Raw genomic sequence first — 23,114 nt, 5'->3', positions numbered from 1 at the left:
CAAGATTCCCTGGGCCACCAAGGAGCCAAAATTCATTAAAATGTCGAAATGACTCAACCGAGGACCGACGTAGCTTCAAGCCCTCACGCCGGCAGGTATATGTCAAAGAGATGACCAACATGACCTCATCAATGTGGCCTAAACTGCATAACAGACTCCTGCACAACCTCCTTAAAGGGGCTCGGCTAAATGAATGCCTGAAGCATACAAAGGGCAGAGATTGCACCAGTCCTACTCAATCCCCACCATTCACGACGGCAAGCTGGTCAATAGCTAAGAAGTGCAGACGTGCGGCAGGACGCGGCCCGGGCTCCTAAAACCCCGATGTCAATGTCCCCCTTGTTTTTTCTTCCTTCCTCATGAACTTTCTTACGATTGTATTATTTTTAGTTTCTCTCGTGGTAGCTTGGCATGTAATAGCTTGTGGTTATAAAATGAAGAAACATGCCCTTTGAAGGTATTGCCTACATTCCTATTCAAGCACTGCCTTTGCACTACAAGAATATCTTTCAAGATACAACCATTAAGGGGCCTCGCTCCCCTACTTTACAATTCCAAGTATTTGGTGTCTCAGATATTGGCTTTTTGGGGGGGTAAAAAATTTCATGGCACGTTAATAGTTGGGTTGCCCGGCTCCCATGTTTCGAACCTAGATTTTGGTCAATAGTTGGGTTGCTCAGCTCCTACGTGTACCCCTTACGTCCTCGTTGAATTCGGCTAATTAAGGGTGTAACGAGAGAACCACTACGATTGTGCCGCCAGGTTAACAAGCAGAGCACCTTAGTGGAGAAAGCCAAAAATTGACTATCTAGGTAGCCGCAAACTAGCCGGCCATCTGTAGACCATGTTAAGCGATGTGATGACACGTGTTAAACGAATGGATTTACTTTCTAGCCAAAGTGTGCCATTGCCTAGACCTCGGCCTACCAAGCCGACCACTTCCCATATCAGGGGCTGGTCATCAGCCCCCATGGTCAAACTCCTAGGGCTAAGTAAAAGTTCTTAAGACATTATAGTCTGATTGCCTTGTTCCGATGAGCAGAGACCGCCTCCGGGTACCGAGACATCGGCTAAGGGTCAAAGTTGCATCTTGGAACACCCTTTGTATATTCTACACTTAGGAAGAAGCCGACGACTAGCCACTTTCAGTTTAAAATGGTTCGCACAGGAGGTAAAATAATAAGAAACATATGCATGAAGGAATTTAAAGCCATACTCATTCAAGAAAATGATAAGTTTTATACACTTCAAAACTTCGGCATCCTGAAATGATACTTAATAATACATAGTGTCCTTTGGACAGACGGCCTCGATAATCCGGGATCCCCCCTCCACCTCAGGATAAAATTGCTCCATCGTGCACAGCTTGTCTGCAGGAGGACTCGTGGCCACCGTCACCGCATCGACCTTACGGAAGTGCGTCTTCACGCAAGCATACACCCTCTGTGCTCCTTCCAACCACACGAACCTCCTCTAGATATCATCCCATGAGACTGCCCCTCGCAAGCGCATCACGAGTCCGAAGAGGCTGGTTGCAAGGGGTTCAGTAGGCCACAGCGCGACCCGGAGGTCTTGAAGCACCGGTCTCACGATACAGAGCAGCTCCGCCAGCTACTTCATTCGATTATTTAGCAGTTCTAATGACAGAGACCCCAGGAACTGCCCCCAGAAGGCCCTCTCCACCTCGTGACCCACCAACTGGTCGAAATGCGCAACGGCATCCGCCACGCTCTGCGAGAGATTCATGAAGACTTCTTCGAAATGCCACAGCTGGGTGAGCTCGACACACCCTTTGCTTCCAAACACACACTGCATTAAGTATAGATTACCCTAGTTGATTTGCTCCAACTGCTGGAGCACCTCGCGATCCGCCTAGGTTGTCGTCTCGAGCTCGGAATGGGCAAGCTGGAGCTTTTCGAGCTCCTCCTTCATTCGTTGCCCCTCCGCCTGAAGCTTGTCGTGTGCTATGAACCCACCCTTCAGAGTCTCCTCGACCTCAAGAACCTGCGACCGGTCCTTGTCCCTGGCCACCTCCTCGGCGGCTCGGGCCTCCTCCGCCTTCACTGCAGCAATCGTCTGCTGCTTCACCTCTTGCCGGACCTTTTCGAGCTCGTCCTTAAGTGTCTCCAGCTCGGCCAAAGATGTTGTCATTCAAATAGTTAGGGTTTAGTTCCCCCCTCAGCACAAATACATTACAATTTTTACTGTGCCAGGAATTACGTATCAAACGCAGGTCTAAAATGGCTTACCTTGAGATTGCTCGAATCTTTGGTTTACCGGGTTGAGGTCCTCTTGGGACCTCTCGAGCTTCTGGTTCATGTCTGCAATCTCCTTGGAGATGGAGTCCAGAACCGAGGTCAAAACCTGCTAGCAAAAATCCTTATAACAAAGCTCGCGATCAAAACTGTTGATATTCCGGGACAACGGCCTGAGGAAGTGTCTTGGGGGCTGCATGACCAGCTCCTTCCACATTATGTGACCCCAATGCCGGTTTTTTCAAACCAGCTTTGGGCTCGGGGGCTACTCACTCACTAAGCCATTTAGAAGGCCATGACATCATGTCCTCGGACCAATGCATAAATCAAAAATCTCAAACGAACAAGTTAATTTTCGTACAAGGGCAGAAGCATACCTCGAAGCTCATGCTACTTCTTGAGCATGCGTTGATTTTTCCCTTGAAGAGGAAAGGGTGATGCACCAAAGTAGAGATAAGTATTTCCCTCAGTTAAGAACCAAGATATCAATCCAGTAGGAGGCACAAGCAAGTCTCTAATCTATGCACCTGTACAAACTAACAAACACTTGCACACAACGCGAAAAAGGGGTTGTCAATCCCTTTACGGTAACGAGCAAGAGTGAGATCTAATAGAGATAGGTTTAAAAGATAAATAAAAGAGCAAACTAAAGTAAAACTAAAATAAATTGCAGCAAGGTATTTTTGGTTTATAGATATGAAAATATATGATGGAAAATAGACCCGGGGGCCATAGGTTTCACTAGAGGCTTCTCTCTTGAAAGAAAACATACGGTGGGTAAACAAATTACTGATAGAAAAGCGCAAAGTTATGACGATATCCAAGGCAATGATCATGAATATAGGCATCACATTCGTGTCAAGTAGACCGAAACGATTATGCGTCTACTACTATTACTCCACACATCGACTGCTATCCAGCATGCTTCTAGAGTATTAAGTTCATAAGAACAGAGTAACGCCTTAAGATGACATGATGTAGAGGGATAAACTCAAGCAATATGATGAAAACCCCATCTTTTTACCCTTGATGGCAACAATACAATACGTGCCTCGCTACCCCTACAATGTCACTGGGTGAGGACACCACAAGATTGAACCCAAAACTAAGCACCTCTCACATTGCAAGAAAAACAAATCTAGCTGGTCAAACCAAACTGATAATTCAAAGAGAAATACATAGGTATTTGATCATGCATAAAAAAGTTTAGAAAAGACTCTAGTAATATTCATAGATAATCTGATCATAAATCCACAATTCATCGGATCTCGACAAACGCACTGCAAAAGAATATTACATCGGATAAAACTCCAAGAACATCGAGGAGAACATGGTATTGAAGATCATAGAGAGAGAAGAAGCCATCTAGCTACTAGCTATGGACCCTTACGTCCATAGTAAACTACTCACGCTTCATCGGAAGGGCGGCAATGTTGATGTAGATGCCCTCCGTGATCGAATCCCCCTCCGACAGGGTGCCGAAAAAGGCCCCAATATAGGATCTAACAGGAACAAAGGCTTGCGGCAGCGGAAAAGTATTTTTTGGATGCCTCTAATGGTTTGGGAATATTTGGGAATTTATAGTGCAAGAAATAGGGTCGGAGGACACCCGAGGGGTCCACAAGCCCTCAGGGCGCCCCCTGGGGCGTTCCTAGGAGGCTTGTGGCCTCCTCGGGAAGCTTCTGCCCCCTTGTTCTAGTCCTACTAGTGTCTTCTGGTGCAAGAAAAATCATCGTGAATGTTTCATTCCATTTGGACTCCGTTTGGTATTCCTTTTGTGCGAAACTCTAAAACTGGGGAAAATAGGAACTAGCACTGGGCTCTAGGTTAATAGGTTAGTCCCAAAAATAATATAAAATAACATACTAATGCATATAAAACATCCAAAACAGGTAATATAATAGCATGGAACAATAAAAAATTATAGATATGTTGGAGACGTATCAAGCATCCGCAAGCTTAATTCCTGCTCGTCCTCGAGTAGGTAAATAATAAAAACATAATTTTTTATGTGGAATGCTACCTAACATATTTATTCGAGTAATTTTCTTTATTGTGGCATGAATGTTCAGATCCATAAGATTCAAAACAAAAGTTTAATATTGACATAAAAACAAGAATACTTCAAGCATACTAACAAGGCAATTATGTCTTCTCAAAATAACATGGCCAAAGAAAGCTTATCCCTACAAAGTCATATAGTTTAGCTATACTCCATCTTCATCACACAAAATATTCAAATCACGCACAACCCCGATGACAAGCCAAGAAATTGTTTCATACTTTTGATGTTCTCAAACTTTTTCAACTTTCACGCAATACATGATCGTGAGCCATGGACATAGCACTATAGGTGGAATAGAAGGTGGTTGTGGAGAAGACAAAAAAGAAGGAGATAGTCTCACATCAACTAGGCGTATCAACAGGCTATTGAGATGCCCATCAATAGATATCAATGTGAGTGATTACGGATTGCCACACAACGGATGCACTAGAGCTATAAGTTTATGAAAGCTCAAAAAGAAATTAAATGGGTGTGGATCCTGTAACACCCCGTATGTAACATGCCATATTTGTATTCCAACTCTTGCCATTTCCGGCACTAAGTTATGATATTTCCTCGTTGTCGGGTTTTTGTCTTCGTGTGCTTTTGTCTTTGCCATGCATCTCATATCATGTCATCATGTGCATCGCATTTGCATACATGTTCGTCTCATGCATCCGAGCATTTTCCCCGTTGTCCATTTTGCATTCTGGCGCTCCTATGTCCTCCGGTGTCCCTTTCTACCTCTTTTCGTGTGCGGGTATTGAATGTTCTCGGATTGGACCGAGACTTTCCATGCGGCCTTGGTTTACTACCTAGACCGCCTGTCAAGTTTCGTACCATTTGGACTTCGTTTGATACTCCAACGGTTAACCGAGGGACCGAAAAGGCCTCGTGTGTGTTGCAGCCCAACACCCCTCGAAAGTGGCCCAAAACCCACCTAAACCCCTTCCAACATATAGACCATTCGATCACGATCGCGTGGCCGAAAACCATGCTCAATTTGGAGCCTCCTAACTCCCTCTACCTATATAAAGGTCTCTCTCCCCTAAAAATCCGGACGAAACCCTAGCCCTCCACCTCCTTGCGCCGCCGGACGAAAATCCGGCCGGCCGGACACGTCCAACCTGCGCACCGCCGCCACGTGGCACGTCGGGATTCTCCCGCGCACCGCCACACATCACCGCCTCCACCATGGGCCCACAGGCCCAGCGTCGGCCCTCCCGCGCCGCCTCCCGGGCCGCGCCGCCTCCCGGGCCGCGCCCCATGCGCCGCCCGAGTCATCTCTTCCTCGCCGCGTCGCCTCGTCCCGCCTCCGCGCCGGCGACCGCGCACCACCGCGCCGGCGACCGCCGCTCCGGCACTCCTCACCTGCGCCGCCCTGCCGCGTCGTCGCCGCTCCGCTGCTCCACCACGCCGGCGCCGCCCTGACTCCGGCCGTCCTCCGTCCTCTTCCTCGCGACCGGATCCCCAAGTACGGTGACCTCGTGTGCAGCTCCGGTGAGCTTGGCGTTGAACCTCGAAATGCGTGCGATCCGGATCTGGATTTGAGATTCGGTTGACTTTTTGCCCAAACCCTAATATTTTTGCATATGTTCATCGCATCATAACTCTGCATCCGTAGCTCCATTTTGGGCCTGTAGCATATCAAAATGTTCGCCTCGACGAGTACTTCATTTCATCTCATTGCATCATGTTCATTTGAGCTCATCTTGATGCCCTAAATGCTGTTGGAAGAGTGCTAGTTTTTGATAGTTTCAGTTTCATATCAGTAATTGATCATTTGTCTTTTTTGCCATGATTGATGTGTGACTCCTATGAACTTGAGCCCTACATGTGTTTTGAAGTATGCCATGCCATCTTTACAGGGGTGTATGCCATGTATTTTTGTGATCTCTGTGGTGACTAGCACAAGCATGCAAAGTAGCTCTCGTAATGTTGTTGATTTCAGGGACTTAGAAATATTCTAAGTCTTTGTCCTGTCAATATTTTTATGTCATGTATCCTTGTTGCTACAGAGTGATCCATGCCTCTTTTGAGCATGATCCGTAAGGATGTTTTGTAGATATTGTGGTGCTCTATCCATCCATGTATTTGTTTGCAATTATGGAGCACCCTAGCTTGAGTCAATCGAGCTCTACTTTTGCTATAAACTGTTCCTGGCAGAATGTTTACGTGTTCAATCATTCCTTTCCAAATCATGCAGATGCATCACATATCGCATCCCGCATATCATGACATGTTTTGCATCATGTTGTTTGTGCATTGCACGTGGTTGATTGTGTCTCCCTTTGCTTGTGTTCTTGCTTTGGGTAGAGCCGGGAGACGAGTATGTGATCGAGGAGCCCGTTGAGTATGCTTACGAGGATCAAGCTAACATCAACTCGGAGAACTTTACAGGCAAGATGACCATACCCTCGAAATCACTTCTATATTTGCTTGCTAGATGCTCGCTCTATTGCTATGCCTATGCTACGATACCTACCACTTGCTTATCATGCCTCCCATATTGCCATGTCAAACCTCTAACCCACCTTGTCCTAACAAACCGTTATTTGGCTATGTTACTGCTTTGCTCAACCCCTCTTATAGCGTTGCTAGTTGCAGGTGAAGATTGGAGTTTGTTCCTTGTGGAACATGTTTATTGTTGGGATATCATTATATTATCTTGTCTATTTTAGTGCACCTATATAATTCGTAAAGGGTGGAAGGTTTGGCCTTATGCCAGGTGTTTTGTTCCACTCTTGCCGCCCTAGTTTCCGTCATACCGGTGTTATGTTCCTTGATTTTGCATTCCTTACACGGTTGGGTTATAATGGGAACCCCTTGACAGTTCGCCTTGAATAAAACTCCTCCAGCATGGCCCAACCTTGGTTTTACCATTCGCCACCTAGCCTCTTTTTCCCTTGGGTTCTGCGGACTCAAGAGTCATCTTTATTTAAACCCCCGGGCCAGTGCTCCTCTGAGTGTTGGTCCAACCTGTCAGCCGCCGGTGGCCACCAGGGGCAACTCTGGGCTGGCCAACCGGAAGTTTGGACAATCCGGTGTGCCCTGAGAACGAGATATGTGCAGCTCCTATCGGGATTTGTCGGCACATTCGAGTGGATTTTCTGGTTTAGTTTTACCATTGTCGAGATGTCTTGTAACCGGGATTCCGAGTCTGATCGGATTGTCTTGGGAGAAGGAATATCCTTCGTTGACCGTGAGAGCTTGTGATGGGCTAAGTTGGGACACCCCTACAGGGATTTGAACTTTCGAAAGCCGTGCCGCGGTTATGGGCAGATGGGACTTTGTTAATGTCCGGTTGTAGATAACCTGAAACTTAACTTAATTAAAATGAATCAACTGGGTGTGTGGCCGTGATGGTTTCTTTTCGGCGGAGTCCGGGAAGAGAACACGGTCTCGTGTTATGCTTGAACATAGGTTGTTCTAGGATCACTTCTTGATCATAGTTGTTCAACCGTGCCTTTGCCTTCTCTTCTCGCTCTCTTTTGGGTATGTTAGCCACCAAATATGCTAGTCGCTTGCTGCAGCTCCACCTCATACCTTTTACCCTTCCTATAAGCTTAAATAGTCTTGATCGCGAGGGTGTGAGATTGTTGAGTCCCCGTGACTCACATATTACTTCCAAAACCAGATGCTGGGACCGATGATACTGCTCCAGGAGATTCTACTGAGCTCAAGTGGGAGTTCGATGAGGACTCAGGATGATACTACGTTTCCTTTCCTGACGATCAGTAATGGAGCCTAGTTGGGGCGATCGGGGACTTTGTCGCATTGGGGTTGTTCTTTGTTTTGGTTCCGTAGTCGGACCTTGAGTGTATCTGGATGAATGTAATGTTATTTACGCTATTGTGTGACGTGGAGAGTGTAAGCCAACTATGTATCTCTTTTCCTTATTCATTACATGGGTTGTGTGAAGATTACCTCACCTGCGACATTGCTTACAATGCGATTATGCCTCTAAGTCGTGCTTCGACACGTGGGAGCTATAGCCGTATCGTGGGCGTTACTAGTTGGTATCAGAGCCATCCCGACCTTAGGAGCCCCCTGCTTGATCGAATCGTTGGCGTTGTTGAGTCTAGAAAAATGTTTTGAGTCATTTAGGATTATATATATCGGAGAGTAGGATTCTTTTTACTCCTCAGACCCTTCGTCGCTCTGGTGAGGTATCCTGACATAGAGTTTTGACTCTTCTCTTCTCAAATTTCACTAAAAAATTTAGGATCACGCGGGTATCTTGGAATCGTTCTGATGGTTTTGTGACGAGAACATTGTTCTTGGTGCCTCCTGACATTTAGGGGTTGTGGAAGTGTCCCGGGGAGTTGAGCTCTGAGGTGTTGTCGTCACAATTTTATCATTGCAATTCTGGAATACCCGAGTTTCGCCGACATTGAAAATCTCTTTTATGCAGTTGTTGGTGAGATAACCTCGACGCCACCCAGTACTGGGGCGGGAGTTCGGGAGTATCGCCATAACTCGTATAACGGATAATTTTCGAAGGTTGAGGTAAATGATTTCCGAAGGTTTCTTGGTTATGTGTTGAAGGATGGACACCGCTGGATGTAGGATTTGCTAGCTTTGGGTGAGATATTATGCTTCCCCTGTATCCCCAACACCTGATTGCATAACCGGGAGAATTTCGGGAGTTTCATAGGTGGGAATTCATGTAGCTCTAGAATTTCTTCCGTGGATATTTGGTTTGTGATTGGGTAATCCTCACCAAGTATTTGTTCTTGTCCGTACCTTGTTGTTTTATTCTTCTACCTCTATCTAAGTGTCTTCTCAACTTATGGAAATGTGACCATTTCAATTGGAATGCATTCGTTCATTTTGTTCAGATGTTAAGACTATATGTTGCAATTTCGATCCATTTGATTCAGCTTGTATATATGTCTATCAAGATGCTAACAGATGTCACCCTCTTCAGGATGGCTCCTCCAACGCATCAGAATCCTGAACCACCACCACCACCTCCACCTCTGGAGGCATGGCAAGCCGTGATGGCCGCTACCAATGCCAACACGCAGCTGATCATGCAACTCTTGCAAGAGCGCAACCAAGGCCATGGCAACAATCAAAATCAGTTTGCTACACTCAACCAGTTCCTCGTAAACCAGCCAAAGACCTTCAGCAACTGTGTTGAGGCAACATACGCTGATGATTGGCTCGTGGATATCTGCAAGCATTTCAAGTGCAGCAACATCAGGCCTGAGGACTTTGTCAAGTTTGCCTCATTCCAACTCAAAGACCAAGCTGCAGAGTGGTATCAGCAATACAAAGATTCCAGAGGAGGTCGTGTGATTACTTGGGATGAATTCCATCAAGACATCAAAGGTCACCACATTCCTCAGAGTGGTTTTTGAGAGCAAGCGTGAGGAATTCCGCAACCTGAAGCAAGGCAGCTTGTCTGTTTACTAGTATAACATCATGTTCCAGAAGCTCGCTCGTTTCGCCAAGCAGGACGTCCCCGACGAGAAGAGCATGATTTATCAGTTCAGAGGTGGCCTCAGAGAAGATCTCCAACTAGCTCTCATGCTTTTTGAGTCGCAGAAGTATGATGAGTTTTACAACATGGCACTGAAACAAGAGACTGCTCAGCTCAAGTGTGATGCTTCCAAGAAGCGAGTCAGAGATGTAACTCCTTCATCCTCAACTCAAGTGGTAACTAAGCAGCAAAAGTATTGGTTGCCTCCTCCTCCTCCGTTCCGTCAGCCTTATCAGCAGAAGAGCAAAGGTGGCAATGGATCTTCCCACCCACCCAACCCAGGCTTTTAGAACAAGACTTCGTCTCATGCTCCAAGATCAAGTGCTCCGTATCACCGAGTTCACGTGCAACAAGTGTCAACAGAAGGGTCACTATGCCAACAAATGCTTCAATCGGAGGCGTCTTCCTCCTCCTCCTGTGAGGTCTGCTAGCACTGCAGTGGTCAAGCATAATCCCAAGTTTGCAAAGGTCAACATGATGAACGCAACTCAGGCAGAGGACTCGTCAGATGTGATTATGGGTAACCTTCCTGTTAACGATGTTCCTGCAAAAGTTCTTTTTGACACTGGTGCATCACATTGTTTCATCTCGAGACCATTTGCATCTAAGCATGAGTTGGCTTTCCAAGATATGCATAGACCGTTAGCAGTTGTCTCACCGGGTAAATGCTTGCATGCAAGCTACGTGGTTCCGGAAATTTCTATCACATTGGGCGACTATAAGTTTTTGTCTTCTCCAATGGTCCTTGGTAACTCGGATATTGATCTTATTCTCAGAATGGACTGGCTTTCTAAGCACAAGGCTCAGCTTGATTGTGCTGCCAGACAGATTCAATTGACACATTCATCTGAGGATGTAATCGTCTTTGCTGCTCGTGATGATACCATCTGATTGTTTTCTCTCAATGAGAAGGGTGAGTTGGATGCCATCTCTCAGATTCCAGTCGTTTGTGAGTATCAAGACGTCTTTCCAGAAGAGCTTCCAGGAATGCCTCCGCACAGGCCAGTTGAATTTGTCATCAATCTTAAGCCTGGCACGGAACCTGTTTGCAAACGTCCTCACAATCTTGGACCTGAAGAGTTGAAGGAGCTGAAGAAGCAACTCGATATTCAAGAGCGTATGGGTCTCATCTGACCAAGTTCTTCTCCTTGGGGTTGTGGTGTTCTTTTCGTCAAGAAGAAGGATGGAACGGACTGACTTTGTGTCGACTACCGTCCATTGAACAAGAAGACCATAAAGAACAAGTACCCACTTCCCAACATCAATGAGCTTTTCGAACAACTCAAAGGTGCTCAAGTTTTCTCCAAGCTTGATCTCCATATGGGCTATCATCAGATTCGCATTCGTGAAGAAGATATCCCCAAGGCAGCATTCAGAACAAGCTATGGTTCATATGAATCCACTGTCATGTCTTTCAGCCTCGTCAATGCACCTCCAACATTCTCACGCATGATGAACTTCATCTTCAACGCCTACACAAATGACTTCGTCTTGGTCTACCTCAATGACATTTTGGTCTTTTCCAAGAACAAGGAGGATCATGCCAAGTATTTGAGATTGGTGCTGGATAAACTCAGAGAACATCAGTTCTATGCGAAGTTTTCAAAGTGCGAGTTTTGGCTCAATGAGGTTCTCTACCTTGGGCATATTATCTCCGCCAAGGGCATAGCTATTAATCCTGAGAATGTGTCTACAATTGTGAATTGGGAACCACCTCAGAACGTGAAGCAACTCCGCAGCTTCCTTGGGCTCGCAAGCTATTGTCGAAGGTTCATTGAGAACTTCTCTAAGATCACGAAGCCTCTTTCCAACCTTCTCCAGAAGCATGTGAAGTATGTCTGGTCGCCTGAATGTGACATCGCTTTCAACACCCTGAAAGAGAAATTGGTCACAGCTCCAGTTCTGACTCCTCCTGATGAATCCAAACCATTCGAAGTCTTCTGTGATGCTTCCCTTCAAGGTCTTGGTGTAGTGTTGATGCAAGAGAAGAAAGTTGTGGCCTATACCTCTCACCAGTTGAAGCCCAACGAAAAGAACTACCCCACTCATGACCTCTAGTTGGCGGCAGTTGTCCATGCTCCTTTAACATGGAGACATCTTTTATTGGGAAGAAAAGTGGACATCTTCACTGATCATAAGAGTCTCAAGTACATCTTCACTCAGCCAAACCTCAACCTCAGGCAGACTCGTTGGGTCGAAATGATTCAAGAGTATAATCTGAGTATCGAATATACTCCAGGCAAGGCCAATGTAATTGCTGACGCATTGAGTAGGAAGGCTTACTGCAACAGTCTGATTCTCAAGCCTTACCAACCAGAGCTTTGTGAAGCTTTCCGCAATCTTAATATTCAAGTTGTTCCTCAAGGATTTCTTGCCAACCTTCAAGTCTCTCCTACTTTGGAAGATCAGATTCGCGAGGCTCAACTTCTTGATGCTATGGTGAAGAAGGTGAAGATTGGGATTGCCAAGAGTCAACCCAAGTACAAGTGCTATCGCTTTGATGACAAGGATACTCTATTCTTCGAGTATCGCATTGTTGCGCCTAAGGGTGACCTTCGTAAAGTCATTATGAACGAGGCTCACAATTCACTCATCTCTATTCACCCAGGAAGAACAAAGATGTACCAGGACCTCAAGCAGTCGTACTGGTGGACTCGAATGAAGCGTGAGATTGCTCAGTTCATGAATGAATGTGATGTCTGCAGAAGAGTGAAAGCAGAACACCAACGACCAGCTGGTCTCCTCCAACCTCTTGCCATTCTAGAATGGAAGTTTGACCATATTGAGATGGACTTCGTGACTGGATTTCCAAAGTCCAAACGTGGCAATGATGCTATCTTTGTTTTCATCGACAAGCTCACCAAAGTGGCTCATCTTCTTCCTATCAAAGAATCTATCACATCAGCTCAGTTGGCAAAACTATATACCTCCAGGACTGTCTCTCTGCACGGCATTCCACAGTTGATATCTTCAGATCGTGGCAGCATCTTTACCTCTAAGTTCTAGGATTCTTTTCAAAAGGCCATGGGAACCAACATTCGCTTCAGCACAGCTTTTCATCCTCAAACCAGTGCCCAAGTCGAGCGAGTCAATCAGATTCTTGAAGATATGCTCAGGGCATGTGTCATATCTTTCGGTATGAAGTGGGAAGATTGTCTTCCATATGCCGAGTTCTCCTACAACAACAGCTTCCAAGCGAGTTCGGGTAAGGCCCCATTCGAGATTCTCTATGGCAGGAAGTGTCGTACTCCTCTTAACTGGTCAGAGACAGGTGAACGCCAACTCCTTGGCAATGACTTGATCACAAAGGCTGAATAAATGTGCAAAGTCATTCGTGATAATCTCAAAGCCGCGCAATCGCGCCAGAAGAGTTACTATGATAGCAAGCATCGTGACTTGGCTTTCGAGATCAGAGACCATGTCTACCTCCGCGTCTCTTCAATGAAAGGTACTCGTCGCTTCGGTATCAAAGTTAAGCTTGCCCCGAGATACGTGGGTCCTTTCAAGATCATCAGCAAAAGAGGCGATCTCGCCTATCAACTTGAGCTTCCCTCCAACTTTGCAAATGTGCACGATGTGTTTCACGTGTCTCAACTCCGCAAGTGTTTCAAGACTCCTAACCACACCATCAACTTTGAAAAGATTGATCTCCAAGAAGACCTGTCTTATCGTGAGCACCCCGTTGCTATTCTTGAAGAAACTGAGCGCAAGACTCGCAACAAGTCTATCAAATTCCTGAAAGTCAAGTGGTCACATCATTCCAACCGTGAAGCCACCTGGGAACGCGAGGACCACCTCCGTTCTGAGTACCCGGAGTTTTTCCAGTCCTAGATCTCGGGACGAGATCCTTTCGTAGTGGTGGAGTGTTGTAACACCCCGTATGTAACATGCCATATTTGTATTCCAACTCTTGCCATTTCCAGCACTAAGTTATGATATTTCCTCGTTGTCGGGTTTTTGTCTTCGTGTGCTTTTTTCTTTGTCATGCATCTCATATCATGTCATCATGTGCATCGCATTTGCATACATGTTCATCTCATGCATCCGAGCATTTCCCCCGTTGTTCGTTTTGCATTCCGGCGCTCCTATGTCCTCCGGTGTCCCTTTCTACCTCTTTTCGTGTGCGGGTATTAAACGTTCTCGGATTGGACCGAGACTTGCCATGCGGCCTTGGTTTACTACCGGTAGACCGCCTGTCAAGTTTCGTACCATTTGGACTTCGTTTGATACTCCAACGGTTAACCGAGGGACCGAAAAGGCCTCGTGTGTGTTGCAGCCCAACACCCCTCCAAAGTGGCCCAAAACTCACCTAAACCCCTTCCATCATATAGATCGTTCGATCATGATCGCGTGGCCGAAAACCATGCTCAATTTGGAGCCTCCTAGCTCCCTCTACCTATATAAAGGTCCCTCTCCCCCGAAAATCTGGACGAAACCCTAGCCCTCCACATCCTCGCGCCACCGGACGAAAAAACGGCCGGTCGGACGTGTCCGACCTGCGCGCCGCCGCCATGTGGCACGCCAGGATTCTCCGGCGCACCGCCCCACATCGCTGCCTCCACCATGGGCCCGCAGGCCCAGCGTCGGCCCTCCCGCGCTGCCTCCCGGGCCGCGCCCCGTTCGCCGCCCGAGCCGTCTCTTCCTCGCCGCGTCGCCTCGTCCCGCCTCCACTCCGGCGCTCCCCTCCCACGCCGCCGCGCCGTGTCGTCGCCGCTCTGCCACTCCACCACGCCGGCGCCGCTCCGACTCCGGTCGTCCTTCGTCCTCTTCCTCACGACCGGATCTCCAAGTCCGGCGACCTCGTGTGCAGCTCCGGCGAGCTCGGCATTGAACCTCGAAACGCGTGCGATCCGGATCTGGATCTGAGATTCGGTTGACTTTTTGCCCAAACCCTAATATTTTTGCATATGTTCATCGCATCATAACTCTGCATCCGTAGCTCCATTTTGGGCGTGTAGCATATCAAAATGTTCGTCTCGACAAGTACTTCATTTCATATCATTGCATCATGTTTATTTGAGTTCATCTTGATGCCCTAAATGTTGTTGGAAGAGTGCTAGTTTCTGATAGTTTCAGTTTCATATCAGTAATTGATCATTTGTCATTTTTGCCATGATTGATGTGTGCCTCCTATGAACTTGAGCCCTACATGTGTTTTGAAGTATGCCATGCCATCTTTACAGGGGTGTATGCCATGTATTTTTGTGATCTCTGTGGTGACTAGCACAAGCATGCAAAGTAGCTCTCGTAATGTTGCTGATTTCAGGGACTTAGAAATATTCTAAGTCTTTATCCTGTCAATATTTTTATGCCATGTATCCTTGTTGCTACAGAGTGATCCATGCCTCTTTCGAGCATGATCAGTAAGGATGTTTTGTAGATATTGTGGTGCTCTATCCATCCATGTATTTGTTTGCAATTATGGAGCACCCTAGCAGAATGTTTACGTGTTAAGCATTTTTGCTCTACTTTTGCTATAAATTGTTCCTGGCAGAATGTTTATGTGTTAAGCATTTTTGCAGGGCATGTTGTAATTGATCCGTGCATGCTATGATGTGGCTCTTGCCATGTTTAGCTTCTATGCCATGTCTACTTGCTGAGTGTATGCTTAGTTTGTCATGCAATGCCTTGTGGTGAGTGCATCGAGCTCGTAAACATGCCTACTTAATATCTGTTTTGCCATGTTCCAGTTTTCTACTAAGTCTGAATCTGTTAACGATAATTTCTATGTTCACATGGTTGTCATTGTATTTTCTGATCCCTTTTGGCTTATGGTAAGTAAGGGACTTTTGTTGTATGCTTTGAGTAGCTTCATGCCATGCCTTGCTTTGCCATGATATGTTCCTGTAGCATGTTGTTATCTTGCTCTAAACATTGCTTCCTGATGTTAAATTCCTGACTTGTTAATTTCACTAAGTCTGTAACCTGTTATCTTTTGCACTTTTGCCATGCTTGTTTGAACCTGTTATTAAGTGAATTAGCCGTAGCTCAGTGTTCATCTTTTCTCAAGCATCTTGAGTGGATCCCTGCCATGTATTTTGTTGCTATGTTAGGGTGCGGTAGCTTGTTGTTTTGCTTGCCATTTGCAAACCGTGCATCCGATTCCGGTGAACTTCATATCAATTTCGACCAAAATCAACTCCTCTTTCCAGTGGCACTCTTGGTTTTCCAAGTTGAGGCCAGGTTCAATCATTTCTTTCTGAATCATGCATATGCATCGCATATCGCATCCCGCATATCATTACATGTTTTGCATCATGTTGTCTGTGCATTGCACGTGGTTGATTGTGTCTTCCTTTGCTTGTGTTCTTGCTTTGGGTAGAGCCGGGAGACGAGTACGTGATCGAGGAGCCCGTTGAGTACGCTTACGAGGATCAAGCTAATGTCAACTCAGAGAACTTTGCAAGCAAGATGACCATACCCTCGAAATCACTTCTATCTTTGCTTGATAGATGCTCGCTCTATTGCTATGCCTATGCTATGATACCTACCACTTGCTTATCATGCCTCCCATATTGCCATGTCAAACCTCTAACCCACCTTGTCCTAGAAAACCGTTGTTTGGCTATGTTACCGCTTTGCTCAACCCCTCTTATAGCGTTGCTAGTTGCAGGTGAAGATTGGAGTTTGTTCCTTGTGGAACATGTTTATTGTTGGGATATCATTATATTATCTTGTCTATTTTAATGCACCTATATACTTGGTAAAGGGTGGAAGGGTTGGCCTTATGCCAGGTGTTTTGTTCCACTCTTGCCGCCCTAGTTTCCGTTATACTGGCGTTATGTTCCTTGATTTTGTGTTCCTTACACAGTTGGGTTATAATGGGAACCCCTTGACAGTTCGCCTTGAATAAAACTCCTCCAGCATGGCCCAACCTTTGTTTTACCATTCTCCACCTAGCCTCTTTTTCCCTTGGGTTCCGCGGACTCAAGGGTCATCTTTATTTAAACCCCCGGGCCAGTGCTCCTCTTAGTGTTGGTCCAACCCGTCAGCCGCCGGTGGCCGCCAGGGGCAACTCTGGGCTGGCCTACCGGAAGTTTGGACAATCCGGTGTGCCCTGAGAATGAGATATGTGCAGCTCCTATCGGGATTTGTCGGCCCATTCGGGTGGCTTTGCTGGTTTAGTTTTACCATTGTCGAGATGTCTTGTAACCGGGATTCCGAGTATGATCGGATTGTCTTGGGAGAAGGAATATCCTTCATTGACCGTGAGAGCTTGTGATGGGCTAAGTTTGGACACCCCTGTAGGGATTTGAACTCTCGAAAGCCGTGCCCGCGGTTATGGGCAGATGGGAATTTGTTAATGTCCGGTTGCAGATAACCTGAAACTTAACTTAATTAAAATGAATCAACTGGGTGTGTAGCCATGATGGTTTCTTTTCGGCGGAGTCCGGGAAGAGAACACGGTCTCGTGTTATGCTTGAACGTAGGTTGTTCTAGGATCACTTCTTGATCATAGTTGTTCGACCATGCCTTTGCCTTCTCTTCTCGCTCTCTTTTGCGTAAGTTAGCCACCAAATATGCTAGTCGCTTGCTACAGCTCGACCTCATACCTTTTACCCTTCCTATAAGCTTAAATAGTCTTGATCGCGAGGGTGTGAGATTGCTGAGTCCCCGTGACTCACAGATTACTTCCAAAACCAGATGCAGGGACTGATGATACTACTCCAGGAGATTCGAGTGAGCTCAAGTGGGAGTTCGATGAGGACTCAGGATGATACTATGTTTCCTTTCCTAACGATCAGTAGTGGAGCCCAGTTGGGGCGATCGGGGACTTTGTCGCATTTGGGGTTGTTCTTTGTTTTGGTTCCGTAGTCGGACCTTGAGTGTATCTGGATGAATGTAACGTTATTTACGCTATTGTGTGACATGGCGAGTGTAAGCCAATTATGTATCTCTTTTCCTTATTCATTACATGGGTTGTGTGAAGATTACCTCACTTGCGACATTGCTTATATTGTGGTTATGCCTCTAAGTCATGCTTCGACACGTGGGAGCTATAGCCGCATCGTGGGCGTTACAGATCCAACTTGCTTGCTCACGAAGACCTATGGCAATTTGGGTAAGCCCATCATTGGAATATACAAGCCAGGTTCTATAATGAAAAATACCTAGTAGTATATGAAAGTGACAACATAGGAGACTCTCTATCTTGAAGATCATGGTGCTACTTTGAAGCACAAGTGTGGTAAAAGGACAGTACCATTGTCCCTTCTCTCTTTTCTCTCGTTTTTTTATTTGGGCCTTCTCTCATTTTTTGGCCTATTTTTTCGTCCGGAGTCTCATCCCGACTTGTGGGGGAATCATAGACTCCATCATCCTTTCCTCGCATGGGACAATGCTCTAATAATGAAGATCATCACATTTTTATTTACTTACAACTCAAGAATTACAACTCGATACTTAGAACAAATATAACTCTATATGAATGCCTCCGGTGGTGTACCGGGATGTGCAATGAATCAAGAGTGACATGTATGAAAGAATTATGAATGGTGGCTTTGCCACAAATACAATGTCAACTACATGATCATGCAAAGCAATATGACAATGACGAAGCATGTCATAATAAATGGAACGGTGGAAAGTTGCATGGCAATATATCTCGGAATGGCTATGGAAATGTCATAATAGGTAGGTATGGTGGCTGTTTTGAGGAAGGTATATGGTGGGTGTATGGTACCGGCGAAAGTTGCGCGGCACTAAAGAGGCCAGCTGTTGGGGAACGTAGTAATTTCAAAATTTTCCTACGCACACGCAATATCATGGTGATGCATAGCAACGAGAGGGGAGAGTGTTGTCTACGTACCCTCGTAGACTAGAAGCGGAAGCGTTAGCACAACACGGTTGATGTAGTCGTACGTCTTCACGGCCCGACCGATCAAGCACCGAAACTACAGCACCTCCGAGTTCTAGCACATGTTTAGCTCGATGATGATCCCCGGACTCCGATCCAGCAGAATGTCGGGGAAGAGTTCCGTCAGCAGGACGGCGTGGTGACAATCTTGATGTTCTACCGTCGCAGGGCTTCGCCTAAGCACCGCTACAATATTATCGAGGATTATGGTGGAGGAGGGCACCGCACACGGCTAATAGATCTCAAGGATCAATTATTGTGTCTTTGGGGTGCCCCCCTGCACCCATATATAAAGGAGCCAGGGAGGAGGAGGCCGGCCCTAGGAGGGGCGCGCCAAGTGTGGAGTCCTACTAGGACTCCCTAGTCCTAGTAGGATTCCACCTCCCATATGGAATAGGAAAAGAGGAAGGGAAAAGGAGAAGGAAGGAAGGGGGCGCCCCCCTTCCCTAGTCCAATTCGGACCACACCAAGGGGAGGGGTGTGGCCACCCTTGAGTCCCTTTTCCTTCTGTCCCGTATGGCCCAATAAGGCCCAATACGTATTCCCGTAACTCTCCGGTACTCTGAAAAATACCCGAATCACTCGGAATCTTTCCGGTGTCCGAATATAGTCGTCCAATATATCGATCTTTACGTCTCGACCATTTCGAGACTCCTCGTCATGTCCCCGATCTCATCCGGGACTCCGAACTCCTTCGGTACATCAAAACTCATAAACTCATAATATAACTGTCATCGAAACCTTAAGCGTGCGGACCCTACGGGTTCGAGAACAATGTAGACATGACCGAGACACGTCTCCGGTCAATAACCAATAGCGGAACCTGGATGCTCATATTGGCTCCCACATATTCTACGAAGATCTTTATCGGTCAGACCGCATAACAACATACGTTGTTCCCTTTGTCATCGGTATGTTACTTGCCCGAGATTCGATCGTCGGTATCTCAATACCTAGTTCAATCTCGTTACCGGCAAGTCTCTTTACTCGTTCCGTAATACATCATCCTGCAACTAACTCATTAGTTGCAATGCTTGCAAGGCTTAAGTGATGTGCATTACCGAGAGGGCCCAGAGATACCTCTCCGACAATCGGAGTGACAAATCCTAATCTCGAAATACGCCAACCCAACAAGTACCTTCGGAGACACCTGTAGAGCACCTTTATAATCACCCAGTTACGTTGTGACGTTTGGTGGCACACAAAGTGTTCCTCCGGTAAACGGGAGTTGCATAATCTCATAGTCATAGGAACATGTATAAGTCATGAAGAAAGCAATAGCAACAAACTAAACGATCAAGTGCTATGCTAACGGAATGGGTCAAGTCAATCACATCATTCTCCTAATGATGTGATCCCGTTAATCAAATGACAACTCATGTCTATGGTTAGGAAACATAACCATCTTTGATCAACGAGCTAGTCAAGTAGAGGCATACTAGTGACACTCTGTTTGTCTATGTATTCACACATGTATTATGTTTCCGGTTAATACAATTCTAGCATGAATAATAAACATTTATCATGATATAAGGAAATAAATAATAGCTTTATTATTGCCTCTAGGGCATATTTCCTTCAGTCTCCCACTTGCACTAGAGTCAATAATCTAGTTCACATCGCCATGTGATTTAACATCAATAGTTCACATCACCATGTGATTAACACCCATAGTTCACATCGACATGTGACCAACACCCAAAGGGTTTACTAGAGTCAATAATCTAGTTCACATCGCTATGTGATTAACACCCAAAGAGTACTGAGGTGTGATCATGTTTTGCTTGTGAGAGAAGTTTAGTCAACGGGTCTGCCACATTCAGATCCGTAAGTATTTTGCAAATTTCTATGTCAACAATGCTCTGCATGGAGCTATTCTAGCTAATTGCTCCCACTTTCAATATGTATCCAGATTGAGACTTAGAGTCATCTGGATCAGTGTCAAAACTTGCATCGACGTAACCCTTTACGACGAACCTTTTGTCACCTCCATAATCGAGAAACATATCCTTATTCCACTAAGGATAATTTTGACCAATGTCCAGTGATCTACTCCTAGATCACTATTGTACTCCCTTGCCAAACTCAGGGCAGGGTATACAATAGGTCTGGTACACAGCATGGCATACTTTATAGAACCTATGGCTAAGGCATAGGGAATGACTTTCATTCTCTCTCTATCTTCTGCCGTGGTCGGGTTTTGAGTCTTACTCAACTTCACACCTTGTAACACAGGCAAGAACTTCTTCTTTGACTGTTCCATTTTGAACTACTTCAAAATCTTGTCAAGGTATGTACTCATTGAAAAACTTATCAAGCATCTTGATCTATCTCTATAGATCTTGATGCTCAATATGTAAGCAGCTTCACCGAGGTCTTTCTTTGAAAAACTCCTTTCAAATATTCCTTTATGCTTTGCAGAATAATTCTACATTATCTCCGATCAACAATATGTCTTTCACATATACTTATCAGAAATGTTGTAGTGCTCCCACTCACTTTCTTGTAAATACAGGCTTCACCGCAAGTCTGTATAAAACTATATGCTTTGATCAACTTATCAAAGCGTATATTCCAACTCCGAGATGCTTGCACCAGTCCATAGATGGATCGCTGGAGCTTGCATATTTTGTTAGTACCTTTAGGATTGACAAAACCTTCCGGTTGCATCATATACAACTCTTCTTTAATAAATCCATTAAGGAATGCAGTTTTGTTTATCCATTTGCCAGATTTCATAAAATGCGGCAATTGCTAACATGATTCGGACAGACTTAAGCATAAATACGAGTGAGAAACTCTCATCGTAGTCAACACCTTGAACTTGTCGAAAAACTTTTTGCGACAATTCTAGCTTTGTAGATAGTAACACTACTATCAGCGTCCGTCTTCCTCTTGAAGATCCATTTAATCTCAATGGCTCACCGATCATTGGGCAAGTCAATCAAAGTCCATACTTTGTTCTCATACATGGATCTCATCTCAGATTTCATGGCCTCAAGCCATTTCGCGGAATCTGGGCTCATCATCGCTTCCTCATAGTTCGTAGGCTCGTCATGGTCAAGTAACATGACCTCCAGAACAGGATTACCGTACCACTCTGGTGCGGATCTCACTCTGGTTTACCTACGAGGTTCGGTAGTAACTTGATCTGAAGTTACATGATCATCATCATTAGCTTCCTCACTAATCGGTGTAGTAGTCACAGGAACAGATTTCTGTGATGAACTACTTTCCAATAAGGGAGCAGGTACAGTTACCTCATCAAGTTCTACTTTCCTCCCACTCACTTCTTTCGAGAGAAACTCCTTCTCTAGAAAGGATCCATTCTCAGCAATGAATAACTTGCCTTCGGATCTGTGATAGAAGGTGTACCCAACATTTTCTTTTGGGTATCCTATGAAGATTTACTTCTCCGATTTGGGTTCGAGCTTATCATGTTGAAACTTTTTCACATAAGCATTGCAGTCCCAAACTTTAAGAAATGACAGCTTAGGTTTCTCGCCAAACCACAGTTCATACGGTGTCGTCTCAACGGATTTAGATGGTGCCCTTTTTAACGTGAATGTAGCTGTCTCTAATGCATAACCCCAAAATGACAGTGGTAGATCGGTAAGAGACATCATAGATCGCACTATATCTAATAAAGTACGGTTATGACGTTCGGACACACCATTACACTGTGGTGTTCCAGGTGGCGTGAGTAGTGAAACTATTTCACATTGTTTTAACTGAAGGCCAAACTCGTAACTCAAATATTTTACTTCTGCGATCATATCGTAGAAACTTTTATTTTTGTTACGATGATTCTCCACATCACTCTGAAATTCTTTGAACTTTTCAAATATTTCAGACTTGTGTTTCATCAAGTAGATATACTCATATCTGCTCAAATCATCTGTGAAGATCAGAAAATAATGATACCTGCCACGAGCCTCAATATTCATCGGACCACATACATCAGTATGTATGATTTCCAACAAATCTGTTGCTCGCTCCATTGTTCCGGAGAACGGAGTCTTAGTCATCTTGCCCATGAGGCATGGTTCGCAAGCATCAACTGATTCATAATCAAGTGATTCCAAAAACCCATCAGCATGGATTTTCTTCATGCGCTTTACACCAATATGACCTAAACGGCAGTGCCACAAATAAGTTGCACTATCATTATTAACTTTGCATCTTTTGGCTTCAATATTATGAATATGTGTATCACCACGATCGAGATCCAACAAACCATTTTCATTGGGTGTATGACCATAGAAGGTTTTATTCATGTAAACAGAACAACAATTATTCTCTAACTTACATGAATAACCGTATTGCAATAAACATGATCCAATCATATTTATGCTCAACGCAAACACCAAATAACACTTATTTAGGTTCAACACTAATCCCGAAAGTATAGGGAGTGTGCGATGATGATCATATCAATCTTGGAACCACTTCCAACACACATCGTCACTT

The sequence above is a fragment of the Triticum aestivum genome, chromosome 3A (genome assembly GCF_018294505.1).
Source record: "Triticum aestivum cultivar Chinese Spring chromosome 3A, IWGSC CS RefSeq v2.1, whole genome shotgun sequence".
Taxonomy (NCBI): Eukaryota; Viridiplantae; Streptophyta; class Magnoliopsida; order Poales; family Poaceae; genus Triticum; species Triticum aestivum.
Note: the sequence above shows the minus strand (reverse complement) of the source record.